The sequence below is a fragment of the Trichechus manatus genome, unplaced genomic scaffold (genome assembly GCF_000243295.1).
Source record: "Trichechus manatus latirostris isolate Lorelei unplaced genomic scaffold, TriManLat1.0 scaffold00031, whole genome shotgun sequence".
NCBI lineage: Eukaryota > Metazoa > Chordata > Mammalia > Sirenia > Trichechidae > Trichechus > Trichechus manatus.
This window is the reverse complement of record NW_004443967.1, coordinates 678,647-694,128: the sequence shown is the minus strand read 5'-3', so window position 1 is coordinate 694,128 and position 15,482 is coordinate 678,647. Positions and strand designations below refer to the sequence as shown.

The following is a 15,482-nucleotide window of genomic DNA, read 5'->3' as shown; positions in this document are numbered from 1 at the left end:
AAAAAAAAAGGTCGAGAAGGGAGAGTGTTGACATGTCGTGGGGTTGTTAACCAATGTCATAAAACAATATGTGTACTGACTGTTTAATAAGAAACTATTTGTTCTGTAAACCTTCACCTAAAGTACAATAAAAAAAAAGAAAAAAAAGTATTTATATAGCTAATTCTATCACTCAGCTATAGAAAAGTAAATTTCTAAAATTTCAGACATATACGATTTATTTAAAGCAAACCTTTAGTTTGCATGTCATTTATAAGAATGATTCTGGGTTAACATTTAATCATTTTTTCCTCAGTTCTAATATATTCCAGTTAGCATTTCTGGAATTGGCTTGAGTCTTTATAAGAGAATTAGGTAGGGTATTCTAAGCTGGAAAAGAATTTAGAGTTCCGTATTCCAAACTTTACAGGTAAATAACTTGTAGAACCTTGATTCCCAGGCTAGTGCTTTTTTCTAGATGCCATGCTACGAAATAACTAACCACAATTACTACCAAGTTAAACAAAGAGGAAGCTGAAGCAAGGAGATGCTAGGAAGTCCAAGTCCAAAAAAGATGGCACAATGTCACCCTTGCAAGCTTTACAAAAATATGCCATTCTCAACATTCAGCTTTGATTTCAACTTGCTTGCACCAAATGGGTGTGTCTACCCCAAAAGAGTACACAATGAACCCGCACTAGAGGAAGACAACAGTCAATAAAGACATCACAAAGCACAGCTTCTCTCTCATCATGCCCACTTGGGTCAGTGCATAATCAAACACTTCACAGGCATTTAAAACCCAGCTACAAACAGTCCCTCAATACACTGTGAGGGGAGAGAAAACGTCTGACATTATTTGCAAAGAAAAATTGCTGAACGTGGACCTCAGTGAACAATAATTCTCCTACAGTTCAACTTACTGTTCACGTCATACACTCTAGAAAGAACACAGAGGCATGGAACTGACATGGCATGGAACAGAACTCTGGACTGTAGTCTTCCGCAACTCTTCTGACAAATACCCAGCAGGAACAGGACAAAGCATCATTATGATAGACATGAAAGGCTCTTTAGATACTGCCTTTTTTTAATTCAATGAACCCACTCTTACACACACAGTTCATGCCACGATGTCTCGAAAAACACAGTATTGCCAGATTATGCTATTATTGGGTCCAATAAATTCAGTACTAAAACACTATTTCAAACATTTTGATGTCAAATAATTAGCACATTTGGGAGACAATTAGTATTTTCTTTAGTTTAAATCGTCAGTGTCATTCCAAAAACAGTTACAGCAACAACAATAACAATTCAGTAAATAGTTTCAAAAAAAAAAAAAAAGCAGACAAGTGAACTAACAGAAACAGCTTAGTTGAGTGATAAAACCCTAAGCTCCGCCCCAAGAAGAATATTGCATGTTACCAGCAGCTGGCACAAAATTAACCATCTCATCTACCTTATTATCTATGCTTCTCCCTGAGCTGTGAGCTATCAGTATTACAATAGACAATCCGTTACTTACGAAAAAAAATTGAAGCTGCTGTACATTTCTTCAGCTGGTTTTTGTGTGGCAATTCTGATGCAATGCTGCCCTAAAAATGAACTTTGTTTTTAACAGCAAGATATCCATACTCAGTGTGGTTAGAGCAAGGGTGGAGCCCACTCTGGGGGAAACAACACACCCAGGCAGGCTTCAGTGAGAGCAAACTGCACATTAATGCTGCCACATTTTTTAGGGCCTCCAAGTCAACATTAATTGGTTAATACTTCTCAGAAAAACAGGGGAAAGTTCATGTTTGCAGATCAGCTTTACCTGCCTTGAAGTGAAATATAGACTCCTTTCTTTTTCCTGAAGAAAGGAGAAAATACAAGGTACATCATGCAGCTCAGCCAAGAGAAAACTGAGGTAGAAGGAACTAGTAAAAAGGAAGTCCAACCGTACCAACTTATAAGTTTAGTAACTACAGCTTTTCATATCTCAAGGTATCAGAAATACTGTTATACTAGAACTTTACTTTGGCCTATTTTCAGGAGACCTGAAAGTGAACACAAGCAGATTACATACCCTCTCCTCGCCAAAGTTCCAGTTCTCCTGTCTATAAAAAACAATAAAAGCAAGACTTGTCTTAAACTAAAGAAATAAGGGATTTGATTTATGGGCTTGCTTTGGTAGGACACTGATATGAACATATAAAAGGGAAAATTATCCTGATGAATGTTACTAACATGCAGACTTTGTTCTTTTTAAAATTTTGTAATCACCTACTTTTCCTAATAATTTCATATGAATTTTAACTTTTTCTATGACTTATTTCCAAATAAGCTATCCCATAGGATGTATACATATGTCTAAAAATCTTTAATAGTGTCTAATTTGTCAGTTATTGAAACTATTATCAAATATCTGATTACTCTTCTAAGTAATTTTAACCAATACTACTTTCTTTATATGCACATTCAGACATAATTGAGTTACTTTTAATTGAATTTCTATAGTTTATGAAATAAAAAATAAATTTCTCTGAGTAAAATATCTCAGCATGTAAAATAATAAGCTATGTAACTGTTTACATATATTTTAAAACAAATAGTGGAAAGGATTTTTGGGAAAGACCAGGAAAATATTATTGTTAGTGATACTTGTTGTCGTATTACCCTTACCAACTGTAGTCCATCAGATTGGAACAATAAATCAGCTCCGAGTATTGACTATGTGCAATATGGCCAGCGAATCCAAACTATCTCTTTTCATAGTACAAATGCTTCATTTAATTATTTTTTCAACCATATATGTTAATTATGAATCACCTACTGCCATCTCTTGCTCTCCCTTATCTCATTCTCAAACTGAACAACTCAAAGCTATCAGTTGGAGATTATTTTAGAAGAATCCCATCTTGATACTTTTTGGATTTGCACTGCTAAAAATGTCTGTTTTCAAGTCAAACTTGACTTTCACAGCTGCAAAGGAAATGACAAGAGAAGAAAAACACAGCCAATATATATCAGCAATTAATTCCATCCACAACTGCCCAGCTGTTTGCACATGGAAGAATCAGCCTGTTTCCTTTTGGGGCTTCCACCACTGAAAACTGATACCGCACATTCGGAGACATAGGCTGTTTGCAACATGTCAGGAATGTGCACAAGATCACACAGAGCTGAAGAGACAAAATGAAATCCAGATCTAGTTTTCCTGGGACTTGCCAGTTATTATTTCATAGCTAAAAAACCCATAAAAACATCCCAATCACAGAGACAGAAAAATACACGAGAAAAATATCCTCCCTTCTGAGTATCACCCTTCTGATAAAGAAGAAAATCTGCCAACATCAGATTTCGTATCAGAAATAGACACTCTGATTTATTGGCACAGACACGGTGTGACAGTCTAAGGAATCCACATGCCCCTAGTATATTAAATCCAGCCAATGCTTTTTGGACTATGGAAGAGCTTGCCCAATGTGTAGTTACTCCCTTAAAACAATCCTTATGAATGTGAAAGCTGTGCTTTCACCACAATCATGCAGAAAAGCAAGTTTTTCTTGGTTAGCCCAGACACTATGTGGCAGTCACATACACCTGCCTGTTTTAGGGACCCATGTAAATTTACAGATCCAGTCTTTAGGGTAACGCTCAGGCAATCACATTTCTTTGCCACCCCTCAGTTTTGTGGATTTTAAGTAAGAATACTCTACACTGAGCGCCAGAGGCTTAACAACTATAGTATGAACTCATGTGCAACTCAAGAAGTATTCTACTCCCCTCTCTCCCTCCAATTCCAATTTTATTCCAAATATTTGTTTCATTTAGATCTCGTAAAATGTCATTTTGTTATTTGTGTGTTCGGTATGTAAACTGAGTTGTGATCAGCTATTGTTATGAAAGTTACGGAAAACAGAAAGATGACATCTTTAGAATAAAATAATTCAAAACATATTTTAGCTATCTTATTGGTTTTCACAGGAAACTATATATCTCCATGACTGAATTCATTGTCCTAAGGGCCCCCTGCCTGCCCTTTTGTCCACATATCCACATTAACTGCATCAGAGTTCATGCACTCCTAATCCTGTACATTCTCAAACACACATGGATGGTACACTCACTGTGGGCACCACTAGGGTCTGAGGCTTAACAGTGGAGAGAAGACAAGCTCTCCACTCCAAATAAAAGAGTGAGAGATATCCTATAAGCTTCAGAATGAAGAAGCTCTTAAGTGCCAGAATTCAAGCCAGGACAATGAGAAGCTGTCTCCAACTAAAGCGCTATGAATCCTGACAGCATGAAGTAGGATTTATTAAAAAGAAATACAAGGCATCTTGAACATGTGGTAGAATGAAAACAAAAGTACAAAACCACAAAAGGGCTTTTCCCTTTTGAAGGAACTTCATGTGGTCAAGGACATTTGGGAGGGGGGGATGGAAGGGTGCCGAGGAGAGGGAAAGTTTAATCTGTGGCTGATAGGTGACACTAACTTCTGGAAATATAATTATTAGTGACTAAAACAGCCACAGGGATGAGCTTTGCTTGGCAAGCTTCAGGTCTGTGGGATGGACATTCAAGCTAGCTTAAAATGTCCAAGGGAAGGAACTTCCCCACCTACAAGGTTGGCTAAGGAAAGGTCTGTCTGAACCAGTTAACTCAGGTCACTTAAACTTATGATGGAGCCCTGGTGGCACTATGGCTGCTAACCAAATGGTTGGCAGTTCGAATCCATCAGCCGCTCCTTGGAAACCCTAGGGGGTAGTTCTACTCTGTCCCATAGCGTCGCTATGAGTTGGAATCGACTTAACAGCAATGGGTTTGGTTTGGGTTTTTTTTTGGTGCTTTATCATTTATCTATTTATTCCTTCATCACTCTATCTATCCATTAATTGATTTTATTTTTAATGCATTTCAAATTACAGACATCAGTACACTTCCAAAGACTTCAGCGTGCATATCATTAACTAGAGTTCAATATCTGCTTACTGCTTTAAGTAAAATTTACACACAGGGAAATGTACAGATCTGAGTGTACACATGTGTAACCCAAACTCCTCTCAAATATGGAACATTGCGTTCTCTCCAGAAAGTTCCCTCAAACTTCTTCCCAGGCAACCCCCATTCCCTTTTCCCCAGAGGCAATCACTATTTTAACAAACTTCCAAAAAGTCATCCCTTTGCAGCCTCTGCATTGAAACATTCTCCACTACATCACATAACTTGTCCTTGGTCTCACAGAATGATAAATTGCAGACATGAACAAAATAGATGGAAGGAATCTAAGAAGAGATCATAAAGCTAAAAAGAAGGGTAGACTCATCTACTCCAATTACCTGGGTGGTGCAAGTGGCTAATGTTTTTGGCTGCTAAACGAAAGGTGGGAGGTTCAAGTCCACACAAATCAGAGATGTCTCAGAAGAAAGGCAAAAAAACCAGCCACTGAAAACTCTACAGGCCGCCATTTTTAGGTGAGGGAAACAAAACACGGAAAGTTTTGGCTGCTTGTCCCAGTCAGGCAGTTGGTCAGTAATTTACTGGCAGGGCCTAGTCTAGTGCTCTTAGGCAGAAGCTCTTATACTTCATTTTAGGAGGAGAGCAGAAGCTTTGGAGATAATGCTGGCTCTGAAGAAGAGCAAACAAACAAAAACCAAGAACAACAAGAACAAAAACTAAGGCTGAACACTCACCAAACTGGAAAGCAAAGTGCCAGAAAGGTGGGGGGAAGGGAAGATCATAAGGCATATTAAATGCATGAGATAGTAAAAGATAAGAAGTCACTGTGTGCAAACTTTTGTGCCCTAAAAGATGTGACTGCTACTAAGCAGTTCCAAGTGCCACTGGAATAATTCAGATTGCTCTGTTTTATATACTTATCCCATGTTCTTCCCACATAACCCTATCAGGTAGTACTATTATTTTATCCCCCTTTTATAGATGAGGAGCCCTGGAGGCGCAGTGTTTAAGAGATCGGCTGCTAACCAAAAGGCTGGCAGTTTGAATCCACCAGCCGCTCCTTGGAAACCCTATGGGGCACTTGTACTCTGTCCTGTAGGGTTGCTATGAGTCAGAATTGACTCAATGGCAACGGGTTTGGTTTATAGATGAGAAAACTGAGCCTCCAAGAGATTGAACAAATAAGGTCACACAACTAGTGGCAATGGAGTTAAAAAGTAGTGATTTTTTTTTTTCTCACAGGTGATTTTCATAACAGGTCAAATTCACACATAGTGTGGAGGCTCTGGGTTCAAGAAAACTCAGTTGTAGGGGCAATCAAATAATACAAGAGTTTCCGCTGAGGGAGTAAAACTCGAGGAAGGGGAGTTGGGAGAAAGGCCCAGACAAAAAAGAAAAAAACCGAAGGTGAGGTGATAAGAGTGGTGTGAGTTCTCTGTAGGAGTTAGCTTCAAGGAACAGTCTGCCATCCTAGAGTTAGGAAACCCAAGTCAGAGACGCCCCTAGAATCGTAGGAGGGCTCAAGAGCGGTTCTTATTTTCTCATGGCTTTTGTTCCGCACAATAACTGTTCTCAGAAGTGATAATACAATATGGATAACTCCTTGATAAAAAAGATGACCATGGTGTTCATGCTTCAGAAGATAATGAGAGCCTTGTCAAGTTGATGAAATGCAACTCTTGTCTGGATGCATTTTTGGCTACATGCTGTAATTTCCCATTTGAAGGATGCCTTGGTTTTGGCTTCCGTGTAAAGATGAATACTGGGAAGGAAAGCCCCCTATGAGCATCCACCTTGAAGTTTAAAGCCTCAAATTCCACAGCTCTCTCTGGCTTACCTCCACCATAGCGCTCATTACAATAAATCACATTTGTCCGTTCATTGGTATCTCTCTCACAAGTGATATGAGCAACCTGAGGGCTGGGCCCCTTAGTTCCTAGCATAGGGCCTAGCACACAGAAGGAGTTCAAACAGTATTATGCATGGCAAATGAATAACGTCTTTTGACTATTTAATATCTGATAGGTGGTTATTCGTTAAAAAGTAATCCAGGATCTAAACAGGAAGCAATTACAGAAAAGGCAAGGTTAGGGAAAAGTAAAATATAATGTTCAAATAGACATTTTTATGGATAAAAAATGTACATAACATAACCTTCAAGGATTGACAAGTTAAGCCTATTAAAGCTGATGTTGAGATTTAGTAAATCATTAGGTCTAAAATTAGACATGATCCCATTTAAAACAAAAATTAACCAAATAAGTGAGCATGTATTGTGTATTCAAGGTTGCTAAACCTAAGGTAGAAAAACAATATGTGGCTTTTACTCTCCTAAGGCATTAATACTTCAGAAAATAATGCATTTTATTAACTATTTCTTAGACAAAGACTACATAAAAATAGAATAAAAAGTGAAGAATGAATACAGATATGCTATTTAAAATAATTTCTTCTTATGGAAAAAGTATAAAAAACAAAGAACAGAAAACAAGCAAAAATAAAATGTAACATGACCAAAATTTATGAAACATTCATGACACATATAATATCCTGTTAAAAATATTACTTTTGGATTGATCTGTTCCACCTAAGGGTATGGGGACTATGTAGGCATTTTTTAATTGCTCTTTCTTTAAAATATGAGACAAAGTCACTTTAGTTGGAAAAATGATTTACATTTCAAATAATTTACCCAGTAAAAGTTTACACTAAAGATGTTTTGACCCTGGAAAATTTAAGTATTATGTGTAAACAGTGTTTCTAAAGGCTCTCAAAAAAAAAACCAAGTACTTAGCTCCAAATACTGCTGTAAGATAGGTAAGCTGGCCCATCTGACAAATCATGTAACTTGTAGGCCCTACTAACAATCTTAGCTTCTCTAAGATCAACCTCTAGAATATGTGCTGCTTATCCAAGGCAAGAGCCACATCTCATCCATCAAAAGCTTTAAGAGTCCCCAAATACTATCATAAACTCTTTCCAAAACAGAGCAACAGAAAGGTTTAGACATTCTCCACCCATCTCCACTTCCATTCCTCTATCCCTGCACCAACTCTGTCTGCCCTAGTGAAAATGTCTTAATATGTTTTTTCATTAGATGGTTGGCAGATTTGCCACCTTGCTGTATGCTCAGGCAAACTGATAGCACAATGGGAATTTAAATTAAAAAACAAAACCAAAACTGGATTGTAAACACATCTCTCCTTTGCATTTTGGGGGGACCTTGGTTTACAGCATCATACTTTCCGCCCTCAAATACTACTAAAGTTGGAGAATATCCACTTTTTCTGTGCCAAGATCTAAAGCTGTATTGATCATGCAATCTACTCTGATTTTAGATTTAAAAAATTTATATTTAAATTCTAAATTGGTAAATCAACTCATCAGTAAATCCTTCTTTTCTATTTTCTGCTTAAGTTCATTTATTCTTTAACAACAATTCATTCAATACCTATTATGTGCTATAATTGAGGAGGTAGTGTGGTGGAGAGTGCAAGAAATGAATGAGACATTGTCTTTGACTCTAAAACCCTAGCCATTTAGTGGGTTGAAGGAAGGGGGAGAGGGAGACCGCTTCTTAAACAACTATAACACACTGTGTTATTGTGTTATAATAGATGTATTATAGACTGAGAGAAGGAGCCAATTTGAAAGGTTCCTGGGAAGTTACCTGAGAGCTTGGTCTTAAAAGGGTGAGTAGGTACGAGGGGGGAAAAAGACCAGCAGAAAGATACACAAAGTTAATACACTTCTAAATAAACTTATACTTTAACACATATAAGCTAAACATGTAAGTGAAACACATATAAGTACCACAGATTGCAGCTAATACAAAAGAAAAATCAAAATTGTCACTGGTTAACAGCTTAGAGCACAACTCGTGTGTCAGTTTGAGGTACCGTGGTGGCTTGTGTGCTGCTGAAATGCTAGAAGCTATACCACTGGTATTTCAAATACCAGCAGGGTCACCCATGGTGGACCTATGAAGATCTACCCTGAAATACAACGCTGTCAATGATAGGATAATACTCATACGCCTACAAGGAAGACCAGTCAATACAACTATTATTCAAATACATGTATCAACTAATAATGTCAAAGATGAAGAAACTGAAGATTTTCACCAACTTCTGCAGGCTGAGATTCATCAAAACTACAGTCAAGATGCATTGATAATTACTGGTGATTGGAATGCAAAAATTGGAAACAAAGGATTGGTAGTTGGCCTTGGTGATAGACATGATGCCAGAGGTCTCATGACAGAATTTTGCAAGACCAATGATTGGAAATACCTTTTCTCAACAACATAAATGGCAACTATACACGTTGAAGACCCTCAACGAGGTGGACTGACACAGTGGCTACAACAATGGGCTCAAGCATGACAACAATCATGAGGATGGTGCAGGACTGGGCAGTGTTTCGTTCTGTAGTACACAGGGTCACAATGAGTTGGAACTGACTCGATGGCACCTAACAACAACATACACGTAGACCTCACCAGATGGAATATACAGGAATCAGATCGACTCTGTGTGTGGAAAGAGACAATGGAAAAGCTCAATATCATCAGTCAGAATAAGGGCAGCGGCCGACTGCGTAACAGACCATCAACTACTCATACGTAAGTTCAAGTTGAAGCTGAAGAAAATTAAAACAAGTCCACAAGAATCAAAGTATGACCTTGAGTATATCCCACCTGAATTTAGAGACCATCTCAAGAATAGATTTGACACATTTAACACTAATGACCAAAGACCAGATGAGTTGTGGGAGGACATCAAACACAAAGAAAATGAAAGGTCATTAAAAAGACAGGAAAGAAATAAACGACCAAAATGGATGTCAGAAGAAACTCTGACACGTGCCCTAGAATGTAGAGTAGCTAACACAAATGGAAGAAATGATGAACTAAAGGAGCTGAACAGAAGATTTCAAAGGGCAGCTTGAGAAGACAAAGTAAAGTATTATAACGAAATGTGCAAAGACCTGGCATTAGAAAACCACCAGGGAAGAGCACATCTGGCATTTCTCAAGCTGAAAGAACTTAAGAGAAAATTCAAGCCTTGAATTGCGTTATTGAAGAATTTGAGGGGCAAAAAATTGAATGACGCAGGAAGCATCAAAAGATGGGAAGAATGCAGACAGTCACTGTACCAGAAAGAAGTGGTACACATTCAACCATTTCAGGAGGTAGCATATGATCAAGAACCAATGGTACTGAAGGAAGAAGTCCAAGCTGCACTGAAGGCATTGGCAAAAAACAAGGCTCCAGGAATTGACAGAATATCAACTGAGATGTTTCAACAAATAGATGTAACGTGGAAGTGCTCACTAATCTATGCCAAGAAATCTGAAACCTGGTCTACTGACTGAAGAGATCCATATTTGTGCCCTTTCCAAAGAAAGGTGATCCAACGGAATGGCGGAAATTATCGAACAATATCATTAATATGACATGTAAGTAAAATTACGCTGAAGACAATTCAAAAACAGTTGCAGCGGTACATCGACAGGGAACTGCCAGAAATTCAAGCTGGTTTCAAAAGAGAGACGTGCAATGAGGGATATCATTGCTGATGTCAGATGGATCATGGCTGAAAGCAGAGAATACCAGGAAGGTGTTTAACTGTGTTTTATTGACTAGGCAAAGGTATTCAACTGTGTGGATCATAAATTATGATAACATTGGGAAGAATGGGAATTCCAGAACACTTAGTTGTGCTCATGAAGAACCTGTACATAGAACAAGAGGCAGCTGTTGGAACAGAACAAGGGGATACTGCATGGTTTAAAAGCAGGAGACATGAGCATCAGGGTTGTATCCTTTCACCATACTTATTCAACCTGTATGCTGAGTAAATTATCTGAGAAGCTGGACTATATGAAGAAGAGCAAGGCATCAGGATTGGAGGAAGATTCATTAACAACCAGTGAAACGCAGATGAACACAACCTTGCTTGCTGAAAGTGAAGAGGATTTGAAGCACTTACTGATGAAGATCAAATATTACAGCCTTCAGGAGAGATTACACCTTAACATAAAACAAACAATCCTCACAACTGGACCATGATAAAAAGAGAAAAGATTAAGCTGTCATGGATTTCATTTTACTTGGATCTACAATCAATGCTCATGGAAGCAGCAGTCAGGAAATCAAAGGATGCACTACATTGGGCAAATCTTCTGCAAAAGACTTCTTTCAAGTGTTAAAATACAAATAAGTCACCTTGAGGACTAAGGTGTGCCTGACTCAAGCCATGGTATTTTCAATTGCCTCATATGCATGCAAAAGTTGGGCTATGAATAAGGAAGACTGAAGAAGAATTGATGACTTTGAATTATGGCGTTGGCGAAAAATACTGAATATGAACTACAAGAATGAACAAATCTGTCTTGGAAGACGCACAGCCAGAATGCTCCTCAGAAGCAAGGATGGCGAGACTTCATCTCATGTACTCTGGACATGTTATCAGGAGGGACTAGACCCTGGAGAAGGACATCATGCATGGTAAAGTAGAGGGTCATTAAAAAGAGGAAGACCCTCAACGAGATGAACTACCACAGTGGCTGCAACAACGAGCTCAAGCATAGCAATGATTGTGAGGATGGTGCAGGTCTGGGTAGTGTTTTATTCTGTTGTACACAGAGTCGCTATGAGTCAGAACTGACACCAGGGCACCTAACAACAATAACTACAACAACAACATCTTAGAATGGTTTGTACAATTTAAGCTACAGGAAGTCTACAACCTGTTAGTAAACCAAGGGTTTTGTGTTGTGCGCTTTTGCTTTCACTCTAATCTTTTGACTTGCGTGCTAAGAAAAGGAACGCAAAAGCCATTTATATCCCTTCTTGGAACAATGCTTGTGCTTAACACTGTACTAACTAATGACTTACAAATAATTCAGACCAATTGTCTTAAAGCCTATCAAACTGTAATCTGCCACATCATCATGGAAGGAGGCACATAAATATTCTAGGTTAATACCAAGGTCAGTATACAAAGATATGGCCAACCTGGCACAGATACACCATACCCTAAGGACTGAAATCCTTAAAGGTGTCAAGTGTAATTATGGAAGAGTTAAGGGGAAGGGTGGGGAGGAAAAAAGAACAAAACTAATTACAAACATTGTGTTTTGTAAGGCCTCAAGTTCTCACATTCACTGGCCAGAAATATGTTGACACATAAGAGAAAAGTTACATTCATAAGTAGGAAAAACGGGCTAATCTGATAAAATCCACATTTAAAGGCGAATGGGACAACATGTTAAACTGCTGAGAATTAGATCCTCCATTTTGATCAAGTTACTATTGATTCAAAAAATGTCATAAGGTTAAAGTTTAAAATTTTAAATACACATAAATAACAAATCTCCCATTTATGAAGAAGAATAATATGAAAATCACCACTTACAGGCATACACTCTCATGACAACTTGAGGAGAAAACTTTTAAAACAGAAATCAAGGTGATGGTGTTGTTGTTAGGTGCCGTCAAGTCAGTTCTGATGCATAGCAGCTGTATGTACAACAGAACAAAACCATATTGGCATACAGCCAACTTTTTTAGGAGTATATATTTTACATAAAGCAAGGGTCATCTGCACTTTATATTCATGAATTCACACCCACAATACTTGAGCTCTGACAAAAAAAAAAAATAAGAAAACTTTTCTCCTTTAAAACTGGGAAGTTTAATCCTGCAGTAGGAATTCCTCAATAAAACATGTATCTTTGGACAGTGTATAAATATCTTCCTCAGAATATTTAGAGAAAAGGCAGAAAAATTAAAAATAAAGTTCATGAGAACTGCTTCTGAGCGTTTAGGGAGGTTACTAGAGCAGTACAAACACTGGGAGGAAGGGAAAGAAGGAGTCAAGAAAGCAGATGAAGAGACAACGTAAGGAGCCCTGAGTGGTGTGCGTGTGATAAGGATGATCAAGTAACCAAGTAACCATGGCACCAGTATGAGCCGGGCACACCCACAGGGAGCTATGTAGCTTATTTCAAGGGGGTGGAACACTGTGAACAAGAGAACAATTTTGGTTTTGTTTAACTGAAAGGTTGCACAATCCTACAAATGGGGGAAGGAAAAAGAAGGGCTGTTTTTCCAATATAGAAACATTTAGGATGTAATAAATACTTGTCACTTTAAAAAATATTAAACTAAAATAGAGAAGTAATGCCTGAATCATAGGGATATGATAAGCAAAGGGAATCAACGCAAAAATAATTGTATGGTCAGATTTTAGAAAACAATAATGTATACCTTATATATGAAAATAAAAAACTGAGAACTTTGAAAAGAAGCAATATAAACTCCACATAAACCCAGAGATGCATTATTTATTCATGGCACAATAATACTTTTTAGACTGTGGACTATGCTGCCTTTAAACAACAAGAACCCCACAAAGTATACTGACAAGAATTTTGGAGTATGTGGATGACTGTAAGGTTTTTTTCACTCTGATTTTAAACTTGGCAGCTTATAGAAACAATTCTCAATGGCTGGGATTTTAAAACTTACTCCAAGATAAGCAAGACTGTGACTCCTGTGGGCTATTTACAAGTTGCCAAGCCATTAATCAGAAACAGCTTTCAACTCCTTTAAACTATTCCTGCTGGCGCAATATAAGAAATGATATGATGTTTAAATGAAAAGAGGGTAGGGGAGAAAGAAAGCCCAAACTAGTAACTTCGGAATTGTTTTTAAGTTTTAAAAAAAATATTTGAGTTGGGAGCAACAACATAATACACATTTACTACTGTATTTTTCCATCATGTGGCTAGATACTACAGAAACGATTCTTCAAAGACCTTCTGCCAGAGCAAATTATCACAGAATATTTTCTTCCATTTAAAGACAGTTATTATCTTTGCTATACCCCAGAAATAACAGGTGAAAAAGAAATGTACTCTAAGTTTTGTAGAAGATGATTTACTACATAAATCTGTTCATTCATTGAAGCATTAAATAGTACCTTCCTACAGGAATTAGAAAAAGAACTCTGTACCTTCAACAAGTGTTTACTTTTGCCAGGACATAAAAGTCAAGATGTACCTGATAAGGTAGAAAGCGATCAGTGCACCTAGACTGGTAGTTTTTAAGTACAGTTTGAATAAAGCAACCAGCTGTAGCTTTACCACTTTGGCTCATTGATTTAAAGTAAAACTTTGTAGCTGGGACTCAAAAGAGGAATCTAACCATGAAAACCTCTCTCAGTATATAAAGCCCTTATACAGATCATATTATTATTAAGAAGTACAAAGTACTCATAGAAATACCCTTTTATTTCAGTAATTAAAAACTTTTAGACATTTAATCACAGCACAAACCAATATAAATAGCTTAAAACTTATGAAAGATAATTTCTAAATCACAGTCATAGTTAATTCACTAGGGTGAGTGGGGTCAGGAGTAAGAAATAAAAGTTTCCTGGTCTTCTAAAATGGTGAGCTCAATGCTGCGAAGAAAAAATGTTAAACTAGAAACCAGGTTTTCCTCACGCCAGGAGTAGTGGGGGTAGGTGGAAAGAGGTTTCTTTTTGCAAGGTGGGGAGTTGTTATAGAGATGCCCACATAAAGCCAGAATCTTGAAGAGTTATACCCTGAGTTAAAACATATACTGAAAAAAAAATCTGCCCACCAACAGGGGAAAAAATGAAAAACCAAAACCAACTCACCTCCCCAAAAAACAAAAACAAGCAACCACTGACAAAAAAAAAAAACCCCACTTATCTGTCTTTTCCAGAATGGTGAGTGGAAAAAGAAAAAGTCTACCCTGAGAATCTATAACAATAGACGTGCCCTCACAAGGATTTGGGATTTGAGCTTACCTAACCAGCATGGTCCAGAAAGCGCCAAGCCAAGAGCATAACATGAAGTGGTCTCAGGTTAGTAGTACACCCAGATACCCGGCAAAAAGGAAACGCAAATCCTGTCTGGAGGATGGTAGTCTCAACACAGGCTGCCTAAGGATTCCCACCAATAAAATTCTGCCAAACAGAAATTCAAAATTCAGAAATACAAAACAAAGCACATGAATAAACAAACGGCCTTAAATAAGTCAGCAGAAACAACACAGAGCAGAATCTGACTGCTCCCCCAAACTGAACACAGAAGAATTAAAGACACAGAATATAAAATAAGTATTTTTGGTCTCTTGCCATCCAGAGCAAAGGAGAGTGAAGAAAACCAATGACTAAAGGGAGCAATTAGTCCAAAGGACTAATGGACCACATGAACCACAGCCTACATGTTTCCTAGACCATAGAACTAGATGGTGCCCGGCTAACACTACCGGCCGCTCTGACTGGGATCACAACAGAGCGGGAGAAAAACTGTAGAACAAAAAATCAAATTCACAAAAAAGACCAGATTTACTAGTCTAACAGAGACTGGAGGAACCCCCCCAAGACTATGGCCCTAAGACACCATTCCTGAGACCACCTTCCAGCCAAAACATAAGACAGGCCCATAAAATAAATAATAACACCTTAGAGGAATGAGCTTCTTAGAACAATCAACTATATGAGATCAAAAGGATA

The 15,482-nt window shown here is 37.9% G+C and overlaps 1 protein-coding gene across 6 annotated transcripts in view; it reads right to left on the bottom strand.

Moving 5' to 3' along the window:
• Positions 1-15,482, bottom strand: part of ADD3 (adducin 3) — a 156,188-nt gene that overhangs the window by 64,055 nt on the left and 76,651 nt on the right. The window contains exon 1 of one of the 6 annotated variants that reach the window (XM_023729921.1): positions 1,508-4,253. The exons of 3 other annotated variants lie outside the window; for them this stretch is intronic. The gene's annotated coding sequence lies outside the window, so the exon portion shown is untranslated. Of the gene's footprint in view, positions 1-1,507; positions 4,254-15,482 lie in introns of those variants that run through there. 2 more of the 6 variants (XM_023729923.1, XM_023729924.1) reach the window with 2 other exon arrangements.